The sequence below is a fragment of the Chlorocebus sabaeus genome, chromosome 8 (assembly GCF_047675955.1).
Source record: "Chlorocebus sabaeus isolate Y175 chromosome 8, mChlSab1.0.hap1, whole genome shotgun sequence".
Classification (NCBI taxonomy): domain Eukaryota; kingdom Metazoa; phylum Chordata; class Mammalia; order Primates; family Cercopithecidae; genus Chlorocebus; species Chlorocebus sabaeus.
This window is the reverse complement of record NC_132911.1, coordinates 135,216,598-135,243,748: the sequence shown is the minus strand read 5'-3', so window position 1 is coordinate 135,243,748 and position 27,151 is coordinate 135,216,598. Positions and strand designations below refer to the sequence as shown.

Genomic DNA, 27,151 nt, shown 5'->3' with positions numbered 1-27,151 from the left:
CTCCCTCCCTTTCTTGCTTACAATTCTCAAGAATAACTGTAGAATGTGCTGGGAATTTAACATCCTGAGATAAGGGGATACTGGCCAGAAAACCCTGTGTTATTTTTATCTACCTTCCCCTGCTCCTTGAAAAAGATGTTTTTCAATACTTTAGCCAAATGTGTCGTGTTACCCCAGGGTATAAAACCCAGATTAGGCTGATTTCTGGGGTTCTCCACCTGCGGTACAAGTAAAGCCTGTGCAGATCATCTACCTAGCCAGCTTTTCTAAGCCTTGAGGGATTGACTCTCAATGATTCCTAGGCTTCTGTTGTCCCTTGCTGTCTATCTTTAGGTAATAAACCCATCTCATGTAACTTTGTATGTGCGTGTGTGTTCTGTCTCACTGGACCCAGACAAGTTTGTAACCAGTACACAGTGAACCTGCTTCACAGCTCATGCTGGGTCCTGCCCACCATCCCAGACCATGGGAGAATTATACTTCTCTACTCCCATGTAACTGACTTTGGCCAATAGAGTATGACCAGAGGTGATAATGCATTATTTGGGATGAAAGTAAGTAATTGTTGATGAGAAGTCTTCAGTAGTCATATCTCCTGCCATTAGTGATGAGTATGCCTCAATTCGCAGGTGGTGCAAGTAAAAGATGCTGGGGCCTTTGTAGGCTTAGACTGCTGAATTGCCGCATGGAGGACATTTGCCCTGGAAATTTTCCCAGATTTGCACTTGATTTTTCATGAGTAAGAAATACATTTTTGTTGGTTTAATCCATTGAAATTTGGATGTTGTTTATCTCATGATAGGCTTACTTAACTGAACACATTTGTTAGCTATAAGGTCTTAGTTTGGTAAAAGGGCTCTACATAATTGATCCTAGTTGAAACTAAGCTGCCGTTTTACAGTGGTATAATTAGATTATTTGTATTTACATGGGAGGCTTCAGTTGGCTTTTTTCTGTAGCCCGTGGTCAGTGCCACGCCTCAGGTTCCAAAAAGGCTACCTTTTCCCTTGGTTCTTGGTAGAGTAAAATTAGCCAAGTGTTAAGAGGTCACATTTCCAAAGTTAAATCATCAAAAGTTTCAATCTCGTCATTGCCATTATTAGTTTTGTGACCTTAAACAATTAACCTAACTCTTTGAATCCCAATTTCCTTATCTAAGAAAATGAGATGTCTACAATTTATACCAGTCTGAGTTGAGGTGGGGATTCAATGAGGTGATACGGGGGAATGATTTAGCCTGATATGCAGTAAGTGCTTAAAAACTGATGTTTATTATTGCTGATGATTTTATTATTATTTCTTATTCCATGAACACAGACTCTAAATAAAATATAAATCCCGGCTAACCTGTAGTTAACTGCATGCCTACCTCTTCTGTCTCTAAGGACGCTGTAAGTTATCCCCCAGAAAGGCTATAGCTAGAACCTATTTGGCAATCTCTAGACAAACAATAACCAGATCTCTGATAAAGAATAATTGTTTATTATTGCTTTTTCTTTATGTTATTCTAAGTGTCTTTGCCCTGGTTTTTCTGAACTAAAGCCTTTCTCACTTTTATAAAATCTGCAGCGTACTCAGATTTTTTTGTTTAAATGTGCCCCAGAGTAACAAGAAACAACTCAAAGTAACTCCACATAAACTTTTAAAGAATTCTTTTCTTCAATAAATTCAGTGGTGATAATAAAATCTATCCTGCAAATTTGCTGTATGTATTTGGTGAATTAACTCAATGTGAAAGTACTTTATAAACTACGCAGAGCTGTAGAAACGAGGAGGCTTTATAATCAAGTTGCTATAGATGTTAATGCTAGCATTATAATCTCCTCCTACTTGAGAGAGTTAAAAAAGAGCAGGGAAGTTAGCCAGGAAGCTAGTCTAGGTCTGTATCATGGTGGCTGTGGTATGAGGTTTCCTCTAGCTCCTACCTGCTTACCATGGTCACGAGTGCAGAACGTCATAAGCCCAGTGCTCCAGCGGAGGAAAGCTCTGTCTCAGAATGGAGAAGTTGCTCATTTATTCTCAGGAGAAAGGGAACCCTGAATGAGGAAAAGAGTGAGGTTTTCTGAATAGGGTCATGATCTTCCTTTAGTTTTCCTTTCTTCAGTCCCGCTTAACCCAGCCTTCTGAAAATTGTATCTTTATTGAGCTGTAGGCAGGGAACATATTATATTCTCCTTGCTGTGGCTGGTAAATGGCCCTCAAAACTCAATCCTATTCCACTGAAGTTCTATAACCTATTAGATACTCACCTCCAGCCACCCCTAGAATTTTATATGTGTACAGAATGGCAAGTAAGAAGTGGCTTCAAGTATGCAGAGGCCTCCTACGGGGAAGAAAAATCAGGCTTATTCCATACAGCCCAGAAGAGCTGGAAAATAATCAATGGATAAAAATTTAGTGAAACAGCTTTCAGATATTGGAGGACTGTGGGCTACGAAGATAAAACTATATATTCCATATACTCAAGGAACACAGAAGAGAGAAGAAAAGATATACATGTAAGCAGATGCATACCAAATAATATACTGCTTACAGTACTACACCACTATAAATAGTTGCTGTGCCCATCTCAGCTGCACTCATACAAAATACCACTTCCTCTATCTTCAAAATACCATAGGCATTCTGGATTTCTAGAATCCAACTCTTTTCACTATCTCCTTTGTTATCACTCTGGTCTAAGACACTATAATAGCTCCTGGATTATCGAAGTGGCTTGCTGATTCATTGAATTCTTGCCTAAACAATCTGTTCTCTACATAGCAACAAGAGAGATCCTGTTAAAGCATAAGGCAGAAATTTCATATCTAGGTATGGAAAAAGACCTGATGCAGATAGAGGTTTCTTGCTGTATGTATGTGCATATATACACAATCACTTCTTTGCTCAAACCCTTCCAGTGACTCCCCATTTCACTCAGTGTAAAATAAGAAAAGTTCTTATAATAATCTAAGAGGATTTGCACATTGGGCTCTTTGCTATTTCTCCTCCCTCCCCTTTTAAATCCTATCTCTTGCTCACTCTAAATAGCCACAATGGCCCCTTCCCTGTTCCTCAAACACTAAAGGAATTTTCCAACTTGGGACATTTTCAGTTACTACTCCTTCTGCCCAGGCTGCGCTTCCCAAATACATCTACCTCAGATGTTTGTTATCAGTAAAGTCTTCCCTAATTCCTTTTTTAAAATTGACTTTTTCTTCTACTGACACTCTATATATTCCTTCTACTTAATTTTCCTCCACAGTGCTTATAACGCCATCACACTGTATATAATTTGATTATTGACTTCACTTTTTGTTTCTTCCTATTGGAATGTAAGTCTCATGAGAAATTAGGAAAATTGTCTATGTTTAGCACTTCAAATGGCACCTGGAAAAGAGTAGGTGCTTAGTAATATTTATTCATGTATAGCTAAGTGAATGTACTCACTTTAGAAAAACCAGTTTCTCAGTGGTAAATACTATTTATGTATAGCCCTTTCTTCAGTCCCAGAGGGAATTAAAGCAGCTTTAAAAATACATTTATAATAATATTTAATATCTCTACTTAAATGTCATCTCCATAAAGAGGTCATCCCTTAATGTCATTTGTTTTTAACATAATAACTAAAGGAGAGAAAACCCTTTTAAATTAATGGCAGAGTAGTGACGTTATAGCAGGAACACTTCCACAAATGAAAATTTTTAAAACAGTATAATTTGAAAAAAACTAGTGTAAGATACTAGAATGATTGTCCAACCTGATAAAAGTCTCTGAAGAGTATAATTGAAAACAAGCACAAATAGAAGGGGTAAAGACTGGTTGTGTGTGTGTGTGTTTCGCATTAGGAAACTGTCCAACCACTTTGACTACAGCTTTAGAAACATAGTTTTATTGGCTTAAGGTGCCAAAAAAATTTCAGGGCTATCAATAAAAAAAACAGCTGTAAATTTAAATGGGGAATTTTTGAACAGAAAGAACAGCAAAAAGAAGAAGAATTAATTCTAACTACATATTCTGCCGAAATCTCTAGAAGACAGTTAAATTATTATTGCATGAGCAGACAGTTAAATTATTATTGCATGAGCAGACTCTGGAGTCCATATAAACTGCAGACAAAATCCAAGAAAAAATCTAATCTACAAAGATAGAGCAATGTGGGTCTAACCTATGAGCTTGCTGGGTTTTGAACTCATTGAACACCTTCACCAACTTTGAACAGACCAGGTGGCAAAGTCCTGAAGCTTCACAGGCTGAAGTGTCAGAGCACAAAGCTTTAAACCAGCAGAACTGCTGAAAACTAGGAGGGAGTCCCTAAAAGCATGAAGCCATGAAGAAGGTGAGCTCCATTGCCACCCACATTTTTGGATTAATGGTGAATTATTCAGGCCTAGGAGAGACCCCTAGTACAATAACAAAGCTAAAAGCAAACACACAAACAGAAAACAGAAGTGTAAAATACCAAAGCTGAATAGAGATATCAGCTACTACACAATGCTTGAAAAAGAAAGTTACATTTTAAATTCAGGCATGTTAAATTCCTAATAGAATGACAACAAAATAATAACCAAACAATAATTCTGAGGAGAAAACAATAGAACCCAGAGCTGCTATAAAATACTGTATTATTTGCAATGTTCATTTCTGAAGCAAAAATTACTAGCCATGCAAAAACAGTAGAAAGGATACTCAATAGAAATTGAATTCAAGATATCTCAAATATTTGATTTGGCAGAAAATGACATATATAGATATATGTATATCTATATATGTATCACTAAATAAATATATTGGGAAAGTCAACAGAGAAATGGAAATTATTAACAGACAAAATATCAACAGATGAAAAGTTGGAAAGCAGAATCACTGAAGTAAATTTTTAAAGTATTTTTATTGATATGTAATAATTGTACATATTTAGGGGGTGCATGTGATATTTGGACTCATTCATATAGTGTGGTGTAATTATCAAATCATAGTATTTATGATATTCATCATCTCAAACATTTATCATTTATTGGTGTTGGGAATATTTCAAATCTTTTAGCTATTTTTAAATATTCAATAAATTGTTGTTAACTGTGTTCATGCTACAGTGCTACACAATCTTAGAACTTAGAATTTATTTCTTCTATCTAGTTGTATATCTGTGCCCATTAACCAACTTCTGTTCATACCTCTCACATCTTCCCAGCCTCTGGTAACCATCATTCTAATGTTTACATTCATGAGATCAGCTTTCTTTAGTTCCCATCAATGAATGAGAACCTGCAAAATTTGTCTTTCTGTGCCTGACATATTTCACTTAACATAATGACCTCCAGCTCAATATATGTCGCTGCAAATGATAGGATTTCATTCTTTTTTATGGCTGAATAGTATTGTGTTGTGTACATATACCATATTTACTTTGTCCATTCATTGATGGGCACTTAGGTTGATTCCATATCTTGGCTATTGTGAATAGTGCTGCAATAAACATAGAGACACAGCTATTCCTTTGATATACTGATTACCTTTCCTTTAGATAAATATCCAGTAGTGGGATTGTTGGATCATATAGTATTACTATTTTTGTGTTTTTGAGAAACCTCCATACTACTTTCTATAATGTTGATACTAACTAACGTTCCAACCAACAGTGTATAACAGATTCCTTTCTCTGCATTCTCATCAGCATTTGGTATTTTTCTGTCTTTTTGATAATAGCCATTTTAACTGATATTTCATTGTGGTTTTGATTTACATTTCCCTAATGCTTAGTGATATTGAGCATTTTTTCATACACCTTGTGGCCATTTGTATGACTTCTTTTGAGAAATACCTATTCAGAGCCTTTGCCCAATTTTGAATGAGATTAGTTGTGATTTATTGTCATTGAGTTGTTTCTAGTATATTCTAGATTTTAGTCCCTTGTCAGATAAATAGTTTGCAAATATTTTCTCCCATTCTACAGGATATTAACTCTGTTGATCATTCACTTTGCTACGAGGTAGCTTTTTGGTTTACGACTACCATTTGTCTTTTGTTTTTGTTTTCTGTAGCTTTGAGGTCTTATCCTAGACCAATGTCCTTAAGTGTTTCCACTATGCTTTTTACTAGTACTTTTATAGTTTCACGTCTTATGTTTAAGGTTTTAGTTCACTCTGAGTTGACCATTGTATATAATGAGAGATAAAGGTCTAGTTTCATTCTTCTGTATATAGATATCCAGTTTTTCCAGCACCATTTATTGAATAGGGAGTTCTTTCTCTCATGTGTGTTCTTGACACCTTTATTAAGCATCAATTGACTGTAAATATCTGGATTTATTGCTGGGTTCTCTATTCTCTTCCACTTATCTGTGCATTTGCTTTTATACCAAAACCATGCAATTTTAATTATGATAGTTTTGTAGTATCATTTGAAGTCAGGTAGGGTAATGCCTCCAGCTTTATTCTTTTTGCTCAGTATTACTTTGGCTTATTAGGGTCTCTGGTGGATCCATATGAATTTCAGGACTTTTTATTTCTGTTTCTATGAAGAATGTAATTAATATTTTGAGGGGGCTGCACTGAATTTATAAAATTTTTGAGTAGTGTGGTCATTTTAATAATTTCAATTCTTTTGATTCATGAGCATGGGATGTCTTTTAGCTCTATCATGTTTTATTTATATTAACATTATATATATGTTTTATTTATATTAAAGGTTGTTGTTTACTGAATGTACATTTAGAATTGCTGTGTCTACTATATGCTGGGTCCCCTTATTATGACATAATCACTCTTTCTATCTACAGTGACTTTTTTGCTCTGAAGTCAACGTTAGCTGATGCTAATATAGCCTTGCTTTTAAGAAAAGCCTGTGTGGTATACAATTTTTTTATCCTTTTACTTTCAGCCTACCTATGTTATTTTATTTGAAATGAGTTACTTGTAGTCAGTATATCATATCGTTTGATCATGGTTATTTTTTTACAACCATTCTAATAATCTGTTTTTTAAATTGTTTATTTAGACCACTAAATTACCTAAGGCAATTATTTACATGTTAGGCTTAAGTCTTCCATATTATTATTTCTTTTTTAACTTTGTTTTTCTTTTTTCTTTATTTTTCTGCTTTGGGTTTTCTTTTGAAATCCCCCTGTGGGTTAATTAAACATATTTTAGAATTTCATTTTTATTTCTTTATAGTATTTTTGAGTATACTGCTTTAATTCCTCAGCAGTTATTTTAGGTATTATAATATATATATATTATTGATTAAATCCTACTAATATGTTTTAGCACTCTAAAGTATGTAAACTTTGCTTCCTTTCAGGTCATTTAATTTTCCCACTTTTAAAATAGAATCATTTTTATTCTTTCTCTATATAAATTGAGCACTAAATCAGAAGATATTATTTTATATAAACCATCAAATATGATTTAAGACACTCAGGAGAGAAAGATATTTTATTTAATTTATTTCTACTTTTGTTGAGTTTTATGTTCTATTTTTTTCTTTCTGAAGTTCCAAGTTTGTTTTTTCCAATTTCTTTCTGTTTAGAGAACTTTCTTTAATCATTTTATAAGAGTAGATTTGCTAGCAACATTTCTTCTATCTATATATTCAGTGCAACCCCAATCAAAAATCCCAGTGAGATTTTGTGTAGAAATTTACAAACTGGCTCTAAAAATCATTAGATATGCAAAGAAACTAAAGCAGTCTTGGCAAATGTAAAAAACTTAATTTGTGGGGACATATGCTAACTGGTTTTAAGAAATTTAAATTAAGAAATTAAGTCAGTACTTATGTATCTCAATAAAGCTTTTAAACACAACAATAAAAGTGTTTGTTCATTGAGAGAGATACTATCAGTACAATATATACCAAGGCACAGGCTGAAAGAAAATAGCAAAATGCAAATTTCTGACAGGGAACTTACATATATAAGTAACTTTTAGAATTTAATAATAAGAAGACTATTCAATAAAAATGACAAAAGAGCAAAATGTTAGAGAAGGCATTCCACATACACAAAAAAATGATATACACAAATGTCCAATAAGCACAGAAAAACAAATGGTCAGCCTCATAAATCATTAGGGAAATGTAAGCTTCCCCAAAGATATGCCACCACACATCCACTAGTGTAGCCACAATTACTGTAACCCAGGGTGCCTAGGTTTTCACTGTGAAGAAGTAGCCACTTGTAACTGCTGCATCTTGGGTTCTTGTTGTTTCAGAAAAGTTTCAGAACAAAGGTGAAAGTCAAGCTCTTACTGGGCTGGTTAGCTGAGTCATTGCATGCAGAGGTAGAGTAAAGGCAGCACAGGCGCAGTCATTGATCATGCTGTGCCACTGATTATGTCCAGCCCCAGCAAAACAAAAACCAGGTGGATCCAGAGATGCCTGAGTTGGAGATGAATTTGGCAAACTCTCCTCATTACCATACTAAAAACGCAGCCCAGGGAGGAGCTTACTCTCCATTTTCCATGCATGCATCATAGGTAGAAGCATGATCAATGACTGTGCCTGCGCTGCCTTTACTCCACGCCTCCATATGCAATGACTCAGCTAACCAGCCCAATAAAAGCCTAATTTTCACCTTTGTTCAGGGAGGCACTGCTTTAGGGAACTACCTCTGGTTTCTTCCTTTCTTGTTGGAAGTAACAAAATGTCCTTGTTAAATCCTCCTTGGTTGTGATCTCTGGACTGTCACCCACCAAGCAATGGAACCCACCCCTTGTGTCGGTAACATTACTGACAATACTAAATGTTGGTGAGAACAGTATCAAGTATTTGTGTTGCTTTCATATGTAGCTTGTAGGAAACATTGTCCGTTTCTCTTTTCTTAATAGTTTAACTTTTATTTTAGCTTCAGGGGTACAAGTGCAGGTTTGTTATATAGGTAAACTCATGACTCAGGGGTTTGGCGTACAGATTATTTCACTTACCATGAGATCCAGAAATCCCACTCCTGAGTATTTATTCCAGTGAAATGAAAACTTATGTCCATGGAAATACTTTTATGTGTGTTCATAGAGATAATTTATAATATTGCCAAGCTAGAAACAACTCAGATGTTGTTTCTATTGGTGTAGAAACAACCAATAGAAGAGTGAATGGATAATGTAATGGAGAACTAGTCAGCAAAAGAAAGGAATGATCTGCTTGTGTATTCAGGAACATGGATCAATCCCAAAAGCATTGTGCTAGTGAAGGAAGACAGACACAAAAGACTATATTGTATATGTACACAATTAATATCAAATTGTAGAAAAGACAAAACTCTGCCAATATTCTCATTGCTCTGATTAATAATCAGGACAGGCTAAACATTTGCTCTATATATTTTTTAATTTTTAATTTTAATTTTTGTGGGTACAACATTCACTATATTAAGATCATGCATGTGTCCTCAAACCTAGTTCTTTTCCTAAGTCTAGTTTTATAAATGCTAATGATGAACCCGGAAAAGAAAAAGGAGATAAAAAAGACATAATAAAGAAGAGGCATAACTTTAGTAATAGAAACAGCTCAGTGGTTTCCCAGGGCTGCATTTGAGGGAAGACATTAATTACAAAAGGTCATGAGGAAAGTTTTTGGGGTGATATAAATTTTCTGTGTCTCAATTTTGGTGAATAAGTGACTATACTTATGAAAACATAAGAAATAGGTACACTTAAAATGAGCAAATTTTATTTTATCTAAATTATACTTACAAAATGTCCTTTTAAAATGATTGACAGTAGCAAGTGCTACTGGTTAAGCACCTGGCTGAGACGTGAAAGAGGCTGAACTCCTATACACTTGTTGATGAGAAAGTAAAATGGAACAAACACTTTGGGAAACTGACCACTTCCCTCTCGAAGCTAGACACATTACTCATTAAATATTCCAGGAGTTCCATTCCTAAGTATTTGCCAAAAATAAATGAAAACGTACCTTTATACAAGGCTTGTACAGAAATGCTTATTGAAGCTTTATTCACGGCAGCAAAAACCAGCAAATCCTATATACAAGTATTAATCAAGAAGTGAATGATAAATAAAATGAGGTATATCCATAAAATAGAATAACAATATAAATGACCATAACAGTAAAAATATAAGTGAACTATAGATATGTAGAAGCATGGATGAATCTCAGAGTCGCTATGTAGATTGAAAGATGCCATACACAAAAAGTCCACATTGTACAATTCTACTTACAAAATTTTTTAAAATGCCAACTAATCTACAGTGAAAGAAAACTAATCAGTGGTTGCTTGCCTGTAATGTTCACTGCTGGTGGTCCAGTGCCTCCCAAAAGCCTAACACATAACAGGAATGACAATGACAATGACAGTGATGATGATGATGATAGTACCTACTCGATATATATTTATTGAATATATAATGTATTAAGAGACTATTAATAATGACCCTAACTCCTAAAGTAGAATTATGGTGGAGGCCCATTATAAGTCTCAACACCAGAGACCAATAATTAAGGCATATGTAGTGGGGAGTAGGCAAGTGATATGAGAGCATTTGTTTAAAAAAAAATGTATTGAGAAACGTGGAAGCAATTAATCAGCCATGTGTGGATGGGATGAAGATAGTCTTATGTAACTGGGGACTTTGACTAATTCTTCAGTGAGTTACTGGACTTATGAAAATAATACATAAGGGGATAAGGCCTGAGGCCCATTCATGTAGGTGGGAGTGACAGCGGGAGCTCTGCAGAGCAGTTACATTACCTGTGGTATCAGAAAACTGGTGTAAATAATTGTCATGTGTCCTACAAGTAATCTGTTATTAACAGCAGCACAGATATATGAATGTTGTAGTTTGGATTTTGTAAGTAAAGTGGATCCAAGGTTAATTCAGTAATAAGTTTGCTCTTACTTGCCTTCTGATACATTTTTTTGAATGGGACAGAGAAAGTTGAGGTTAATATGAATGTACATCTGAAGTCTACATGTACTAGTAGTATGTTGCACAGATTCATGCCTTCTGTCACGTGTTCTTCCACATAGTAAAGGTAGAGAAGTGCTGCTGTGAGTTATACCTGACCGTTTAAGAAAATGTGGTACAGATAGAATACTATGCAGCCATAAAAAAGAACGAGATCATGGTTTTTGCAGGAACACAGATGGATCTGGAGGCCATTATCCTTAGCAAACTAACACAGGAATAGAAAATCAAATACTGCATGTTCTCACTTGTAAGGGGGAGCTACATGATGAAAATTTGTGAACACAAAGAAGGGAACAAGAGACAGTGAGGTTGGAGGGTGGGAGGAAGGAGAGGAGTAGGAAAAAATAACCACTGGGTACTAGGCTTAGTACCTGGGTGATGAAGTAATCTATACAACACACCCACGTGACACAAATTTACCTATATAACAAACCTACACAGGTACACCGGAACCTAAAATAAAAGTTAAAAAAAGAAAAAAGAAAACTAAGAGGGCTGAGTTTGGAGCCTCTTGAGGCAACAACGGAATTGGATATTTAGGTCTGGTAAACCTTACACTAGGTGCAACAATTACTAACATGTCCTCTAACAGACTCAACTGTCTCATAGTAAGTGATAGGTTTTAGAGATGCAAAAATGAACTAGAAACAGAAGCCTGTTTCCAAGAAATCTGAAGTACTGCAGGGAATCTAAAACTCTTCCCTTAGGCTTGGCTTTCATGCTTTCTTCCCAAAATGTGACTCCCTGAAAAAGTTTAAGAACCTCCTCCTCTTTATCCTCCTTCCAACTCTTTCCCCCAATTTAATTGTTATTATTACTTTTAATTTTTTTTTTTTTTTTTTTTTTTTTTTGAGGCAGAGTCTTGCTCTGTCGCCCAGGCTGGAGTGCAGTGGCACTATCTCGGCTCACTGCAAGCTCCGCCTCCTGGGTTCACGCCATTCTCCTGCCTCAGCCTCCCGAGTAGCAGGGACTACAGGCGCCTGCCACCACGCCCGGCTAATTTTTTTTGTATTTTTAGTAGAGATGGGGTTTCACCGTGTTAGCCAGGATGGTCTCGATCTCCTGACCTCGTGATCCACCCATCTCGGCCTCCCAAAGTGCTGGGATTACAGGCTTGAGCCACCGCGCCCGGCCTAATTTTATTTATTTATTTATTTTGGGAAACAGGGTCTTTCTTACTCTACTCCATATGTATTTCTTTATTTATTTTGGGAAACAGGGTCTTCCTTTTTCTACCCCCCATGCTGGAGCACAGTGGTACAATCTCAGCTCACTATAGCTTGGACCTCCAGGGCTGAAGCAATCCTCCCGCCTCTGCCTTCTGAGTAGTTGGGCTCATAGGCGCATGACATCATGCCCAGATAATTTTTGTATTATTTTGTGTAGAGATGGGATTTTGTCATATTGTTCATGTTGGTCTAATTTTTAATGTTTGTGGATATTTATATTTGTTTATTTAACATCTTCCCTATCCTATAAGCTCTCTGAGAGCAGGGACCACTTTCTTTTTCACAAAGTATACTCAGGGCTTGATAGAATATGTGGCACAAAGAAACACTCTGTAAATATTTATTTTATTGAAGAAATATATTCAAGGATAAATAAAAGGTGAACAAACGAATAAACATGTATACATATTTTTCAGTTTTTAACCTCAGGGCAAGCTCTGTTAGGAGGGGAGTTTGTTTGTGTGTGTTTGTTTCCAAAGCTGTTCACAAGGACTTATGAGAAGTGTCGAAGTCATTTCTGATTAGTGAGCATGTGTTCAGCAGGACCACCTGTGACTAATTCACTCTTATTTTCCAGAGATGGATTTCAGAGCTTGGTAGTGAGTGGCTGCATAGCTTTAATGGCAGTGCTGCCCAGACATGAGTGCTTAGCAGACAATTCTTTTGGGAAGCAAGGGCCAAATCCCAGATGGCTAATTTTTCAAAGTCTAGCAGCACCTTGCACCCATCCCACCACATGATGTTAAACTGCCCGTTATTTAGACTGAAATCATCACCTATGTCCTACCAAAGGAGACACTGATTAACAGGATTCCTAACTCTACCAGACTCCCTATTCTGTGTGCATTAGGTTGACCTCAGAAATGTGGTGGTATTGGCTGGTAAGTGAACATTGGGCCAGATAAGAGGTCCTGGGCAGGAGAAAGATCAATATACGGTCTTTGTGAGGTATGACTTTGGGAGGTCACTTATCTACCTTGACCTTCACTTGGCTCATCTATCTAGTGTAGATACAGATAATTTTCCAACAAATCATGGTGGGTTAAATGAAATTAGGCACACTCCAACTGTTTGGCATTAACATGTATGTGCACATGCAAGGCATGTACACAAAAACAGTTTGTGTCTACTTGATCTTTAAAATTACATTTAAATATTTTTAAATTTTCAGTTAAAATGGTAGATGCTTTTACACATACAAGAATGTACAAAGGATGATAAAATGAATATTCGTGAATTCACGACCCATTTTTATAATTGAGTCTTCCAACTCATAAATATATATACTACAATCTCTATTTACATAAATAAACTCTAATGTCTTTCAAGAAAGTTTATAATGCTCTCCATAAAGGCTTTGTATATTGCTAAATTCTTTTGTAGATTCCTTTGTGTTCAGTTACTATTTCAATTGTATCTTGTCTTTTTAAAACTTGCAATTGCTGTTTTCTTCTTGTGTTTTATATATCTAGCAAACTTAATGAACATCTTTTGTCATCCTAACATTTAATATGTATATTTCTTGGCTCTTCTATATTACATCATCTGTAAATAATCCAGTTTGGATTATTTTTCAGTACTTTTCATTATTTAGTTTTTGGTTAAACAATACCAGCTAGAATCTCCAGGTAAGTGGTAATAGGGTTTTGCTGTGTCCTCACCCAAATTTCATCTTGAGTTGTAGTTCCCCAAATTCACTCATGTTGTGGAAGGGACCTGGTAGGAGATAACTGAATCATGGGGGCAAGTGTTTCCAATGCTGTTCTTGTGGTACTAAATAAGTCTCCCGAGATCTGATGGTTTTATAAAGGGGAGTTCCCCTGCACAAACTCTCTGGCCTGTGGTCATGTAAGATATGTCTTTGCTTCACCTTCCACAATGATTGTGAGGCCTCCCCAGCCATATGGAACTGTGAGCCTATTAAACCTCTTTTTCTTTATAAATTTCTCAGTCTCAGGTATGTCTTTATTAGCAGCATGAGAACAGACCAATACAGCAAATTTTACTGGGAGAGGGGCACTGCTGTAAAGGTACCTGAAAATATGGAAGAGGCTTTGGAAATGGCTAACAGGCAGAGGCTGGAACAGTTTAGAGGGCTCAGAAGAAGACAGGAAAAAGTGGAAAAGTTTGGAACTTCCTGGAGACTTGTTGAATGGCTTTGACCAAAATGCTGACAGTGATATGGACAATAAAATCCAGGCTGAGGTGGTCTCAGATGAAGATGAGGAACTTGTTGGGACCTGCAATAAAAGTCACTTTTGCTGTGCAAAAATACTGGCAGCATTTTGACACACCCTAGAGGCCTGTGGAACTTTGAACTTGAGAGAGATATTTAGGGTATATGGCAGAAGAAATTTCTAAGCCCCAAAGTGTTCAAGAGGAAGCAAAGCATAAAAGTTTGGAAAATTTTCAGCCTGACAATGCAATAGAAAAGGAAAACTCATTTTCTGGGGAGAAATTCAAGTCCTCTGCAGAAATTTGCATAAGTAACAAGGACTTGAATGTTAATCACCAAAACAATGGAGAAAATGTCTCCAGGGCATGTCAGAAACTGTCAGAGCACCCCTTCCATCACAGGCCTGAAGGCCTAGGAAGTCAAAATGGTTTCGTGGGCTGGAGTCAGGGTCCCCCTGCTGTGTGCAGCCTAGGGACTTGGTATCCTGTGTTCCAGCTGCTCCAGACATGGCTGAAAGGGCCCAAGGTATAGCTCAGGCCATGGCTACAGAGGGCCCATGCCCCGGTACTTGGTGGCTTACACATCGTGTTGGGCCTGTGGGTGCACAGAAGTAAACAATTGAGGTTTGGGAACCTCTATCTAGATTTCAGAGGATGTATGGAAACCCCTGGATGACCAGGCAGAAGTTTGCTGCAGGAGTGGGGCCCTCATGGAGAACCTCTGCTAGGGCAGTGTGGAAGGAAAATATGGGGTGTGAGCCTTCACATAGAGTCCCCTCTGGATCACTGTCTAGTGGAGTTGTGAGAAGAGGGCCACCATCCTCCAGACCCCAGAAGGGTAGATCCACAAACAGCTTGCACTGTGCACCTGGAAAACCTACAGACACTCAATGCCAGCCCATGAAAGTAGCCGGGAAGGAGACTATACCCAGCAAAGCCACAGGGGTAGAGCCCAAGACCATGGAGATCCACCTCTTGTATCAGTCTGAATGGATGTAAGACATGGAGTCAAAGGAGATCATTTTGGAACTTTAAGATTTGACGGCCCCATTGGATTTTGAACCTGCATGGGGCCTGTAGCCCCTTCAATTTGGCTAATTTCTCCCATTTGGAATGGGTGTATTTAGCCAATGCCTGTACCCTCATTGTATCTAGGAAGTAAGTAACTTGCTTTTGATTTTACAGTCTCATAGGTGAAACGAACTTGCCTTGTCTCAGATGAGACTGTGAACTTTTGAGTTAATGTTAAAATGAGTTAAGACTTTGAGAGACTGTTGGAAAGGCACAAAATGTGAGGACATGAGATTTGAGAGGGGCCAGGGTCAGAATGATATGGTTTGGTTGTGTCCCAAGGCCTCCCTAGCCATTTGGAACTGCGAATCCATTAAAGCTATTTTTTCTTTATAATTTACCCAGTCTTGGGTACATTTTTTTTGGCAGCATGAGAACAGATTAATACAGGCGGTAATGTAAACATGCAACGAACAAACGCCTTATGCGTCTGAAGATGGTTTTAGGTGATCATTCTTTTGCAGTATACCAAAATTTCTATCTATTCCTATTTACTTTTAAATCTCAAGCCTCTAGCTCTGCCACAAAGTAGATATCTAATAATTAGCTGAATGTTGAATGAATACTATAAAGTCGTTTATGCTGAATTACTGAAAAAATGGCACAAATAGACAATGTTTTAAGGACTCAGAGGTGAGTTTGTACTGTGGATTCTAATAATTAAGTGACTTTAAACTAATAGATTAAAAATATGAGTTGGACATTAAAACTATTAAGTGCCAACTCTGATTTCTTTATTTTAACGTGGTAAGAATATATAAAGTGAGATCTGCATGTTGTTATCTGTAGATACAATATTGTGCAGCAAATTTCCGGGACTTATTTATTTTGCATAACTGAAATTTTAGCCTCATTCATTTGTATCTCCCCATTTCCCCTTCCTTATGGATAAATGGATATTAAAATTACGGTATAAACATACAATAGTATATTATTTCACGTTAATTTAGAAAGAAATACTGCTATAGGCAACATCATGGATGAAACTGGAGAACATTGTGTTAAGTGAAATAATCTAGTCTCAGAAGGACAGATATTGCATGAGGTGGCTAAAAGCTTCAAATTCATTAAATGCGGAGAGTAGAATGGTGATATTCTTATCTGGAACTCTTATATCAACTTAAGGATTAAACGTTATCTCTGCTTTTCCATAAAGAAATTATTAAGGTAAAAGTGAGACTTTGAGAGTGTTTTCAGGTTCATGATCTCCACATTATGCCCAGGCCCACCTTAGACACCTCTTTCTATGTATGATAGTATGAGGCTTGGATAGGCAGGACAGAGAAAAAGAGCAAAGTAAGGAGGCCTAGGCCATCCCTGAGAGTATATAGCACCTGTAACAGCTGCTCCAACACACTGTATAATCTAAAACAAAGAGGAATTGGTCCTTCACATAATTGCCTTGCCTATCTTCTTAGCTACTGATGAACTAAGGCATGATCTTAAAAAAGAGATTGTTTCAGATCATCGCACATCAACATTTTGCATCTGTGACAAGATACAGGATGTTTTGCATCTCAATCCACAACTATTAACCAATGTTCATGCAGTGCCTGAGCGCACATACAGAACTTGTGATCTGCAGCACTGGCTGAGATGTTAGTCCACTGGTGTATATTGGAAAGTTAATTGGGGGTTCTTTAAAGGGAACTGTTGTTTGTTGAATAACTTTTATGTTTGGTCTGTGTTTGTACCTTGGATTCTGATAGCTTGGTAAATAAACTCTCTTGACCTAATTTATTGCTAGAATCACAGACTCATTGCTAAATTTAGCTCCAAGGTAATATTAAGGATCAAGTAGGTGCCAGATGCTGTGCTAGGTGCACTCAGAGGCAAGTAAGCAATTGCCCTTGCATTCTAATTGGAATACAGGCCACCATTTTCATGTGTCCTCAGTCCCCCTACTATTGGATAGGACCCTCCCACACATTTTCTTCATATCATATTTTATGATGAGATTTTGTTCCTGTACAATATTCTTAAATACCTTGAGAAACAAAGTGGGTAAGAAGGGCTCTGGAATAGGATAAAGGATAATTTTAGCCTTAGCAGAGATCAGTAAGAAATGACTCAAGAGAATCGTAATGAGAAGCAGAATAAGTACTGCATTTGCAGGTATTAAAAATGTTGCAAAAATAATCTGTACAAAGGAACCTATCTCAGTATAAATATTGAGAATAGGGAAGGCATCACAAGTATGGTGCACAGGAAGGAAAGGCTAGAATGGTGATCTTGCTTCTGTTAGGGGAAAGGAGAATGGATATCTAGCCAGACTTCTTCTCTGCTCTGAGACTGACTGCACAAGTATGTCAGCTGGCAGTACACATGGAAAAAACCACAATTAATACAGACAGCATTCATGTATTTGCATTTGACGTTTGGGGGGATTCCTCTGTGTGTTGATGTTTTCTAATTTTATTCAGACCTTGGTTGAAATGCCATCTCTACAATAAGGACTTTCTTGACCAACCTGTTTAAAACAATACCCCCTATACCCAGTCAATCTCTGTTCCTTTTATCCTTTTTACTTTTTATCTTGAAATGTATTGTCACCTGACACATTTCTTTTTCTATTTGTTTATTTTTTATTTCCCTCCTCTAGAAAGTAAGTTGTATAAAAGTGAGAACTTCACCATCTTTAGTTCACTGTTCCATTCCTAGTGTCTATAATAGTGCCTCAAAGTGGACTAGCATCTACACTTTTTTGTCATTGGACCTAAATTTTCTTAAGGTTGTGTATCTGATTCATTCAGTCCACTATTCTCTTTGTGAAAGATTGGGCTTTTTTTCCAAGAGTCGCTAAGGTGGTAGGCCATTTCCAGCTGTATTATAAACTGACTTGTAATTTCTGCTCTTCAATAGACAACAGAAGTAAAACAGGCTGTTTTTCAGAGACCAACTCAGAACTTCCCTGAAACTTTTAGCATTACCCATGCAGCAATGACTTTAACTAAAAGCTCTCACAAGACAGCTAAGTGAGCCTTTCTTAATCATTTGTTTTTCAATAAAGATGCTATATTTTTATTTTTCTCTTTGTAATGTGATCCAATTGTGCATATGGGGAGGGAAGTGAATAAAACTTATGGCCAAGATTTCATCTGACTTGCAAATGAAGATCTAAATGCTAGCAAAAATGCACAGACACATGCAAGTGAGACGCCCAAAGGCTGGTGCTCATAATAACCCAATTAACAGATTTTGAAACTTGTCAACCTGCAGTTCTCAGGTGAAATGAAGAAACGCATCCTGAAAGTTGTAAGAATGGGAACATTGAGCAAGGCCATATCAGACTTCACTACTTGAGCAGAACATATTTCTCCCTAGTTCAAAATAAAATAGCCACAGTACAGCCAAAATCAATTGTATGATTTTGAATTCAGCAGCTGCTTTTGAAAATGTTGAATGATTCACAGAAAAATAAAATTTAAAAAATCAGCCACATAGTCTCAACAAATAACAAAGAAGCAATATCTTTCAGGGGGCATTCTCTAAGCATAATAAAATATGTTGCCAGAAAGCAACAGAAAACTACATTTGGAGACATAGAAAATTCCAAAAAAGCATCTGAAAATAAATTTTTGGTACAAGACGAACAAACAAAAAAAGTCTAGTTAAAAAAAAAACAACACATATATTTACAAGTAATTAAAAATAAGTTAAATGAAAAAAACATAAAAACTTGTGGAATTAGTTAAGTATAGAGAAAATGTATAACCTAAAAGCATATATTTTAAAAATACGAAATATTGGCTATGAGTAAGCTAAGCATTGTACAAAAAAAGTTAAATGAAAAAGGGCCAGTTAAATAGGGCCAAAGAGAGTATAAGAAAGAAACTAATAAAACTATGAACAGAAACTAATTATCAAGAAAAGAAACATGAAAGATAATCAACTAAGGCAAAAGCTAGACTTTTAAAAAGGTTCTTAAAACAGACATGTTGGCAGTATTGGAAAAGCAAAAAAGGGAGAAATAACAACAAATATTAGAAACCAAAATAGGAAAAACGAAGAACAACTACTTGTGTTTCGTTAGACCAAGTAATGGAGAATGGGTAACAGTTTGCAAACACTGAGAAAAGCTTCAGAGAAAGAACTTTAAAAGGTGGATCATTGTCTCTTAGAGGTTGAAATGGGTTAGTAATGTCTGAAAAATGAGAAACTGCCAAAAAAGCAGCTCATCATCAACCAGGGCTCAAGCACCTCAAGTAGAAAGACTTCTGATTTGACAACCAGAAAATGCGGAAAAAAAAAAAAAATTCACCATCTCTTAAACGCCTATTATTTAGTCAACACTTGACCTTTGGCTGAAGTGTCAAGTCTATATCATGTCTTCATGGTGCTGGTGATCTAATGCTGGTCTCTAACTCCAGCCTCACCTTGCCCTTGCACCATGTCTCCCATGATTCTCTTCACTTCAGACAGGTGAATCTGACTACAACTCCTTGTCTGATCCAGGCTTTCTCTTGGCTCAGGGCTTTGACAGACACTTTTCATCTATTGGAAAAGTTCTACTTCCTTCTCTGTCTACCTAATACCTCTACATCACTTCCTTCCATCCCTTAAACATCACTTCCTCAAAGAAGTTTTCTTTGAAGTCCAAAATAATGTTAGGGTCCCTTGCTATAGCAACCCACAGTGCCCTATACTGATGATTCTGAGCATTCCGATCACATAGCCAACATCTGTCCTCCTTGAAGACAGATGATAATATATGAAATACATATGAATATAATATAATGTTTACATATTACATATAATAATATATAATTATATAATATGTGTCATGTAGTGTATCATAATATATAATGATTATACACTATTATAATAATATATCTTATATATAATACACGTGCTCCTACACTTACTCATTGTATGTTAAACTCATCATAAGTCGAAACCCATAAACCCATCATAAATTGAAAATATCACAAATTGACCAGCCTGGGAAACATGGAGAAACCCCATCTCTACTAAAAATACAAAAATTAGCCTGACACAGTCGTGTGCACCTGTGCACCAGCAGCTACTTGGGAGGTTGGGGCAGGAGAATGGCTTGAACCTGAGAGAGGGAGGTTGCAGTGAGCCGAGATTGCACTCCAGCCCAGATGACGAGAGTGAAACCCTGTTTCAAAAATGAAAAGAAAAGAAAAGAGAAAAGAAAAGATTACAAATCTCAAATGCATTCAATATATCTAATCTACTGAACATCATAGTTTATCATATCCTATCTTAAATGTGCTCAGAACACTTACATTAGCCTACAATTGAGCAAAATCATCTACCACAAAGCTTATTTTATAATTAAGTGTTAAATGCTTATAACGAAGGGATGTAATTTATTGAATACTGTATTGAAAGTGAAAGCAGAATGGTTGTATGAGTAGTCAAAGTGTGGTTTCTACTGAATGCATGTCACTTCTGCACCTTTTCAAAATAGAAAAATTGAAAGTTGAACCACTGTACTTTGGAGACATCTTTATCATATTACATGTTATGTTAATATTATATATGTTTATATATGTTAATACATAACATATTGTAATTAATACATTATATTAACACAATTATATATAATTGTGCATAATTAATAGATTTATATTAATTATGATAGCATTAATGATACAGCTAACAATTATATTGATATATTCAACTAATACATAATCCAGCCCTTGGCAGAAAACCTTGCCAAACCTGTTAAATATTCATGGCAAAATTATGAAATTTTTCCCTCCACATTTTTTCATTTCTTAAGTGGGGATAATTGCAGTGCATATCCCATAAGGTTAAATAACTTAATAAATATAAATGCTTTGGAAGCATATTTGGCATTTTGTACTAACACATACATATTAGCTATTGTGATGGTAAATAATCACACCCTTCTCCTTTATGGAATCTGAAATAATTGAGAAAGAAATGCTGAAGTGTTCTGTACATTTAACTTATATAAATATACTACATAGAACGTACCTTGTGTTTAGCACTCTTCTAAGCACTTTATAAATGTTAATTTACTTCAGCTTCATAAATGACTCTTTGAAGTAGTTACTATTATTACTACCATTTTATAGATGGGGAAACAGAGGCACAGCAAGATTTTTATTGTCATTGTTGTGTTTGTTGTAACTTGCCTGAGGTCACATAGTTAGTCGGTGAAGGAATCACCAGAAACCTCCTGAAGCTTGACTGGGACTCCCCTGAGCATTTGACCATGCCCCTATTGAATTAGTCTAATTTTCCCACTAGGTGGCAGATGAAGAAACTTCATCTGGTGGGCGGAGACTTGGAATCTGCAGAGAGGAACTGAAGATCCTGCAGGAGCAGAACCTTTCTCCCAGGCAACACAATCAGGTACATACTCCCTGTCTCCAAGGGCTGCGTGTGTCAGATTGGTGAGAATACAGTGTCAATTCATACTGTTCTGTCCTGCAGGGAGGAATGGGAGTCCTCTCCCCTCACTTCAAGCTTGAGGCATTTGAGTAAGGGCTTCCCTGTATGGGAAGCAGTACTCGCTTCTAGAGGAGGCTTCCCTGCACTCACTCAGGACATGCTGGAAATGCTTTATTTCCACAAAGTGGCAGATTCTAGGAATCTCTTGTTTAGGGAGGATTGGTGGTGAGTCACTGCAGATAACTATAGGGAGAGGCAGAACTGCTGTCTTGAATCAGAAAGCAATCAAAGTAACAAGATCTAACATGTATTGAACAAATGCTACATTATCTGTAACTGTCACAATCGCCCTGTGTGGTGGATGTCTTTATGCCTATTTTACAGATAAGATAATTTAGAGTCACAGAGAGTCAGTAATTTCCCCAAAGTCACGTGGTACATAAATGACAGTGACAGAATTTGAACCAAGATAGGTCTAAATGCAAAACCAACCCTCTTAACACCTGGCCTAGATGCTAGACAAGGTCTTAAGCTGATTATTACACACATCTCCCAGTGCCTGACAGTGGGAAGGAGCCGTGACCTCCTGGAGGGATGGGACAGGTTTTACTAATATTGGTGGCCCCAAGCCTATCACAGTGCTTATCATATGATAGGTGCTCCCCACAAGTGGGGTCCCCTGACATTTGGACCCCACATTCCCACAGTTCAGCTTGGAGATTCTGACTATTTGGGAAGGCTACAGGTGGCGTAATTAAATGCATAGGATGTGCAATGAGCAGATTATGGTCCAACCCCTAGGACCTCCCCTTACGTTTTCCTTACCTAGTAGATGGCCACGTCTCCTGGGTGTGCTGTGAGAATTTCCTGAGCACGGGTAAGTGAAATTCCCACTTCAAAATGCATGCCCAAATAAGTCATGCCTATTCACCATTACTACTACTACTGCTACTACTAGCGGGACCCCAGTGTCTTCTCTTGTAATATGGTATGTTTGCACAAATAGTCTTTAAGGCATCCTTCAACTTTCAGTTTCTAGGATCGCAAGACCCTGCTTATTTACTGAGCAGGACCTCTTAAACTGTCAGAGACTTTAGTAATTCGTTTGAAATTGACTACTGACTAAAGCTCTACTCCAGATTTTTTCTTCTATAAGGATTTTTTAAAATCCTTACATTTGAAGTTTAGAGTTGTCTGTTACAAGGTTCCGACAGTTAACCTAACCTGTACTGGAGCCTAATATGGCTAATGACTGTTTTGCGTATGTGATAGCAATTTTATTCCTTTCTGTCATGACTTGCGTTGCCCCTCTCCCTGGAATAATGTCCCCAAACTCAACCTTACACATGCTTGCATTCTTTCATGATCAGATCAATGCCATAGTTTTTAATGTCCTCCTAGTATTTTTATCTGCACTATCCATAGCACTTCATATCATTTATGATGGTTACTTACAGCTATGTCCTAAACTTATATTCTAAATGAAAGACAGTTGAGGGTAGAAGTTATGTCCTATACATTCTTTTCCTCTTTGTGTAATGTCTTGCACTCAGTAATTATAGAGTACTATTTTTGGAATGAAGGAAAAAAAAAAGAGGAAGGAAGACAAAAAGAATTTGGTAGTATTAATTTTCTATTAATAAACTAATAGGTAGCGTTTTAATCCACTGCATTTGTGGTGATTGTTGCACAGATTACCACAAATGCAGTGGATCAAAATATTACCTAATTATTAGTTTACAGTTCTGTTGTTCAGAAGTCCATCACGGAATGGCTAGGTCATCTTCACGAACCTGAAATCAAGGTATCAAAAGGCTGAGTTCTCATCTGGATGCACTGGGGAAAAGTCTGCTTCCAAGCTTCTTTTGTTTGATGGCAAAATTCAGCTCCTTGTGCTTATAGGACTTGAGGTCACCGCTTTCCTGCTGGATGTAAGCTGGGGGCTACTTCCAGCAACTAGAGGCCACCCACATTCCTCTGCATGTGGTCCCCTCCATTTTCCATCTTCAAGCTAGGGTCAATAGGTCTAAATCTCTGATTTTGTCTCTGACCTCTAGACCCAGATTTAAAGGGCTTCTGTCATTAGGTCAGATTCATCCAGATAATCTCCATAGCTTAAGGTCAACCAATTTGAGACCTTAAATGTGTCTTCAAAATCCCTTTACAATAGCACCCACATCAGTGTTTGCTTATATAATTGGGAGATGTGTGTACATCAAGAAGTCAAGGATTTGGGAAACAAAATATCTGCTTGATACACTGATCAGTTACTTTGTTGAGCTAAATTATTTTGGACTTTTATTAGTAGGAGAACATTTATGAGTAAAAAGTCTGGGATCCACATACATAGTTTACATCTTGGCCTGCTGAACTATGATAATGTAATAAAATGGAAATTCTTCTAGGTTTGGAGTCACTGGACCCTATTAGGATCCTGTTTTACCACTTACACATCTGAGTTCCACTCAGGTCTCTTAAATGTTGAATGAAGACATTTCAATTAACTCATGGAATTGCTGGGCCATTAACTTCATTTAAGAGCTTCCCGGCAACTAAGATTAGGTATGTCTGGCAGCTTTTATTTAGGTTCAGACACAGATCTTCTGGCCTCACTTGTCTCCAGGGCCCTTGCCACTTGTTCCACGTCATGCACTTCTTTGGGCACAGGATCCGCACACGCTCTCAGCTCTTACTCGGTGGATTTCAAATAGACACCGCAGCATCCGCCTCATCTCGCAGGCTGACCTGGCCCACCTGTGGCTACTGCCGCCTGCTCTCTAGTTCCATGGCATGACTTGAACCAGCTTCACCCAGAGGGTGACCTTTTGGGCTTCCTCAGAATCTGCTAAAGGGGGCAGGTAATAATCTGGAAGTGCAAAAGTATTAATTCCTCTGGGATGAAAGTTGGCCAGTAGCAGACAGGTGGAAATAATCTGAAAATTTTCCTATCTCTCCCATTCCCTGAAAACAAGACTGCTCCAGTGAGCGGCAGCCTCATATTCTCTGAGTTTGTCTCAGAAGAATAGTAAGCAGCTTATTAGTAATATGTATCCAGCTGTACTATGATGTAAACAAGCAGGCTAAAAACAAACAATTGATGTTTAATAGGAGTGAAGCAATCAATTTTGTTGCATTTGAAAACTACCTGGGTACTGGACCCCATGGCTTAGAAGGCCTCTCTCTGGCTCTTCTCTAGCTACTTTTTGCTTATGTAATATGTTTTCAGTGCCAATGGATTTCCCCACCTGGATTGCACCCTAGTTGAAATTTCTGCATGTGACACTCTCTTCCTCTTGCTTTATTTTTCCCTATATCTCAACCCACATTTGCATACAAATTATTCATAAATATATTTGTCTATATTCACTATCAGATATGAAACTCTCTGAGTTCATGACTGCCCTTTTGTATATGTAGTTTATTACACATGTAATACTTCATATACATTCTCCCAACAAACTTGAAAGAACATGCTGTTTTTCTCTCTATTTCATAAGTGAGAAAACTGAGGAATAGTGTACTAAAGACATTAACTCTCAAGATTCCATAGCTAGGCAATAGTGCAGTGAGGATTTTTAACCACTGTATTGTGCAAAAGCAACATCATAGAGGGTCATGTAAGTCATAGGAGGGAACAAGATAACTGGGAAGGTTCATAAAGTAGGAATTTACCCAATCTGGGACTAAGCCTGAGAAGCCCCAACATTATATAGATGAGTTAGGCTAAGGTGGTTGCAGAGGTCACTGAGAAAGAATGGCCTCAGAGGCAGGAGGAAAACCAAGTATTTGTGTCACCGATGTCAAGGGAAGACTGCGTTTCCTTTAGCTTTCTCTGAACTGATTTCATGTGTTCTCGTTGTCATTTCTATGGCTGATACTAAGTTCTGCTTTCACAAATGATCCAAGAAAGGTCCATAGTCACTATCACTGGAAGTCGGTGGCCTCCTCTCTACTCACCTTGGCCTGATCTGCAATCAGACCCATGCATACCCTACAAGGGTACCCCTCTCTGTAGATTTTCAAAGGATAAATAAATAAATCAGAGAGCTGATTTTCACAAGTCATATGTACCTATGCATTCATTTCCTAGGGCTGCCATAACAAAACAAAACAACAAAACAAAAAACACAAGACACAAACTGAGTGACCCAAATGACAGGAATTTATTCTGGAGGTTAGAAGTCTGAGAGCAAGGTGTCTTCAGGGCCACGTTCCCTCTGAAGTTTCAAAGGAAGACTCTATCCCAGGCCTTTCTCTTACATTCTGGTAGTTCCTTGGCTTATGGCACCATAACTCTTAGGTGTACACATCATTCTTTCCATGTATGTGTTTTTCTTCAAATTTCCCCTTTTTATAAGAACAATAGTTGTATTGGATTAGGGGCCCATGCTACTTTCGCATGACCGTGTCTTAACTAATTACATTTGCAATGACATCATTTTGAAATAAGGTCACATTCTGGGGTAATTGTAGTTAAAACCTAACATATTTTTTTTTGTAGGGGGACACAATTCAACCCATCGCCGCATATACACTCTTTCTGTTTCGGCATCCTTGTTTCCTTCTGAACACTGATGTCAGCCTTGGAAGCCATATGATATCACAGCTAAGCTGATGGGCTCTGGGTTCTGTTTGCTATTTACCAGCGGTGTGATTTGGAGCAAGCTACTTTGTCTCTCTATTCTCAGCTTCCTTATTTGTACACTTGGAATAACAATGGCTCCTATTCTTCTGAGTTGTCATGAGGAGCCAAAGAATTAGAATGCATGGAGCACTTCTCAGGGCACCTGGAATCTAGTGTGTACTAGATACATTTACTTGTTTATTACTATAAATCTATGACCTTGCATTTAGGTGGAGTTTGAATTTATAAAGTAGGTTTCCATATCTAACATCATTTGATCAACATAGAACCTTGTAGATTATGCCAGAATTTGGATCTTCACTTCCAAGACATGAAGATGTAGAGGTACAGAAGAATGAGTCACTCATTACACAAGTAGGTAATGCAAAATAGAATTAGAACTCAAGGGATGGGATTTCCAGGCCTGTTGTCTTTAATCCACACCAGACTTCGTGGCTGATAAGATTAAATTCAAATATAAAGATGTGATTTTCAAAAATCTTTCAACTGACCATGACATGAAGAAAATGCTTAAGTATGGTCAAACTTTATGCAGAGAGAATACCATGACAGTATTATGATTTGTAGATGTGTGCCATCTCAATTTTAATTTGGAAATCCAATTTGCTGTTTCAGGTTCTGTGGCAGTTCTACTATATTTGTCTCTAATATGTTATTCCTGAAATCTTTAGAAGGGGAATGATCGAAAATCACGTAGATTGCTCAGGCCTTCTGAAAATTATGGGAGGAAAGAG

At 37.2% G+C, this 27,151-nt stretch overlaps 1 long non-coding RNA gene and 1 other non-coding gene across 2 annotated transcripts in view; both read left to right on the top strand.

The window, feature by feature from the left end:
- Positions 1–27,151, top strand: part of LOC103237451 (uncharacterized) — a 592,913-nt gene that overhangs the window by 428,811 nt on the left and 136,951 nt on the right. Inside the window, exon 4 of the long non-coding RNA XR_005240932.2 lies at positions 21,629–21,733. This is a non-coding gene — a long non-coding RNA (uncharacterized lncRNA). The remainder of the gene's footprint in view (positions 1–21,628; positions 21,734–27,151) is intronic.
- On the top strand, positions 9,312–9,415 carry LOC119624958 (small nucleolar RNA SNORA72). Its single transcript, XR_005241118.1, has one exon. It is a non-coding gene; the product is annotated as a small nucleolar RNA SNORA72 (small nucleolar RNA).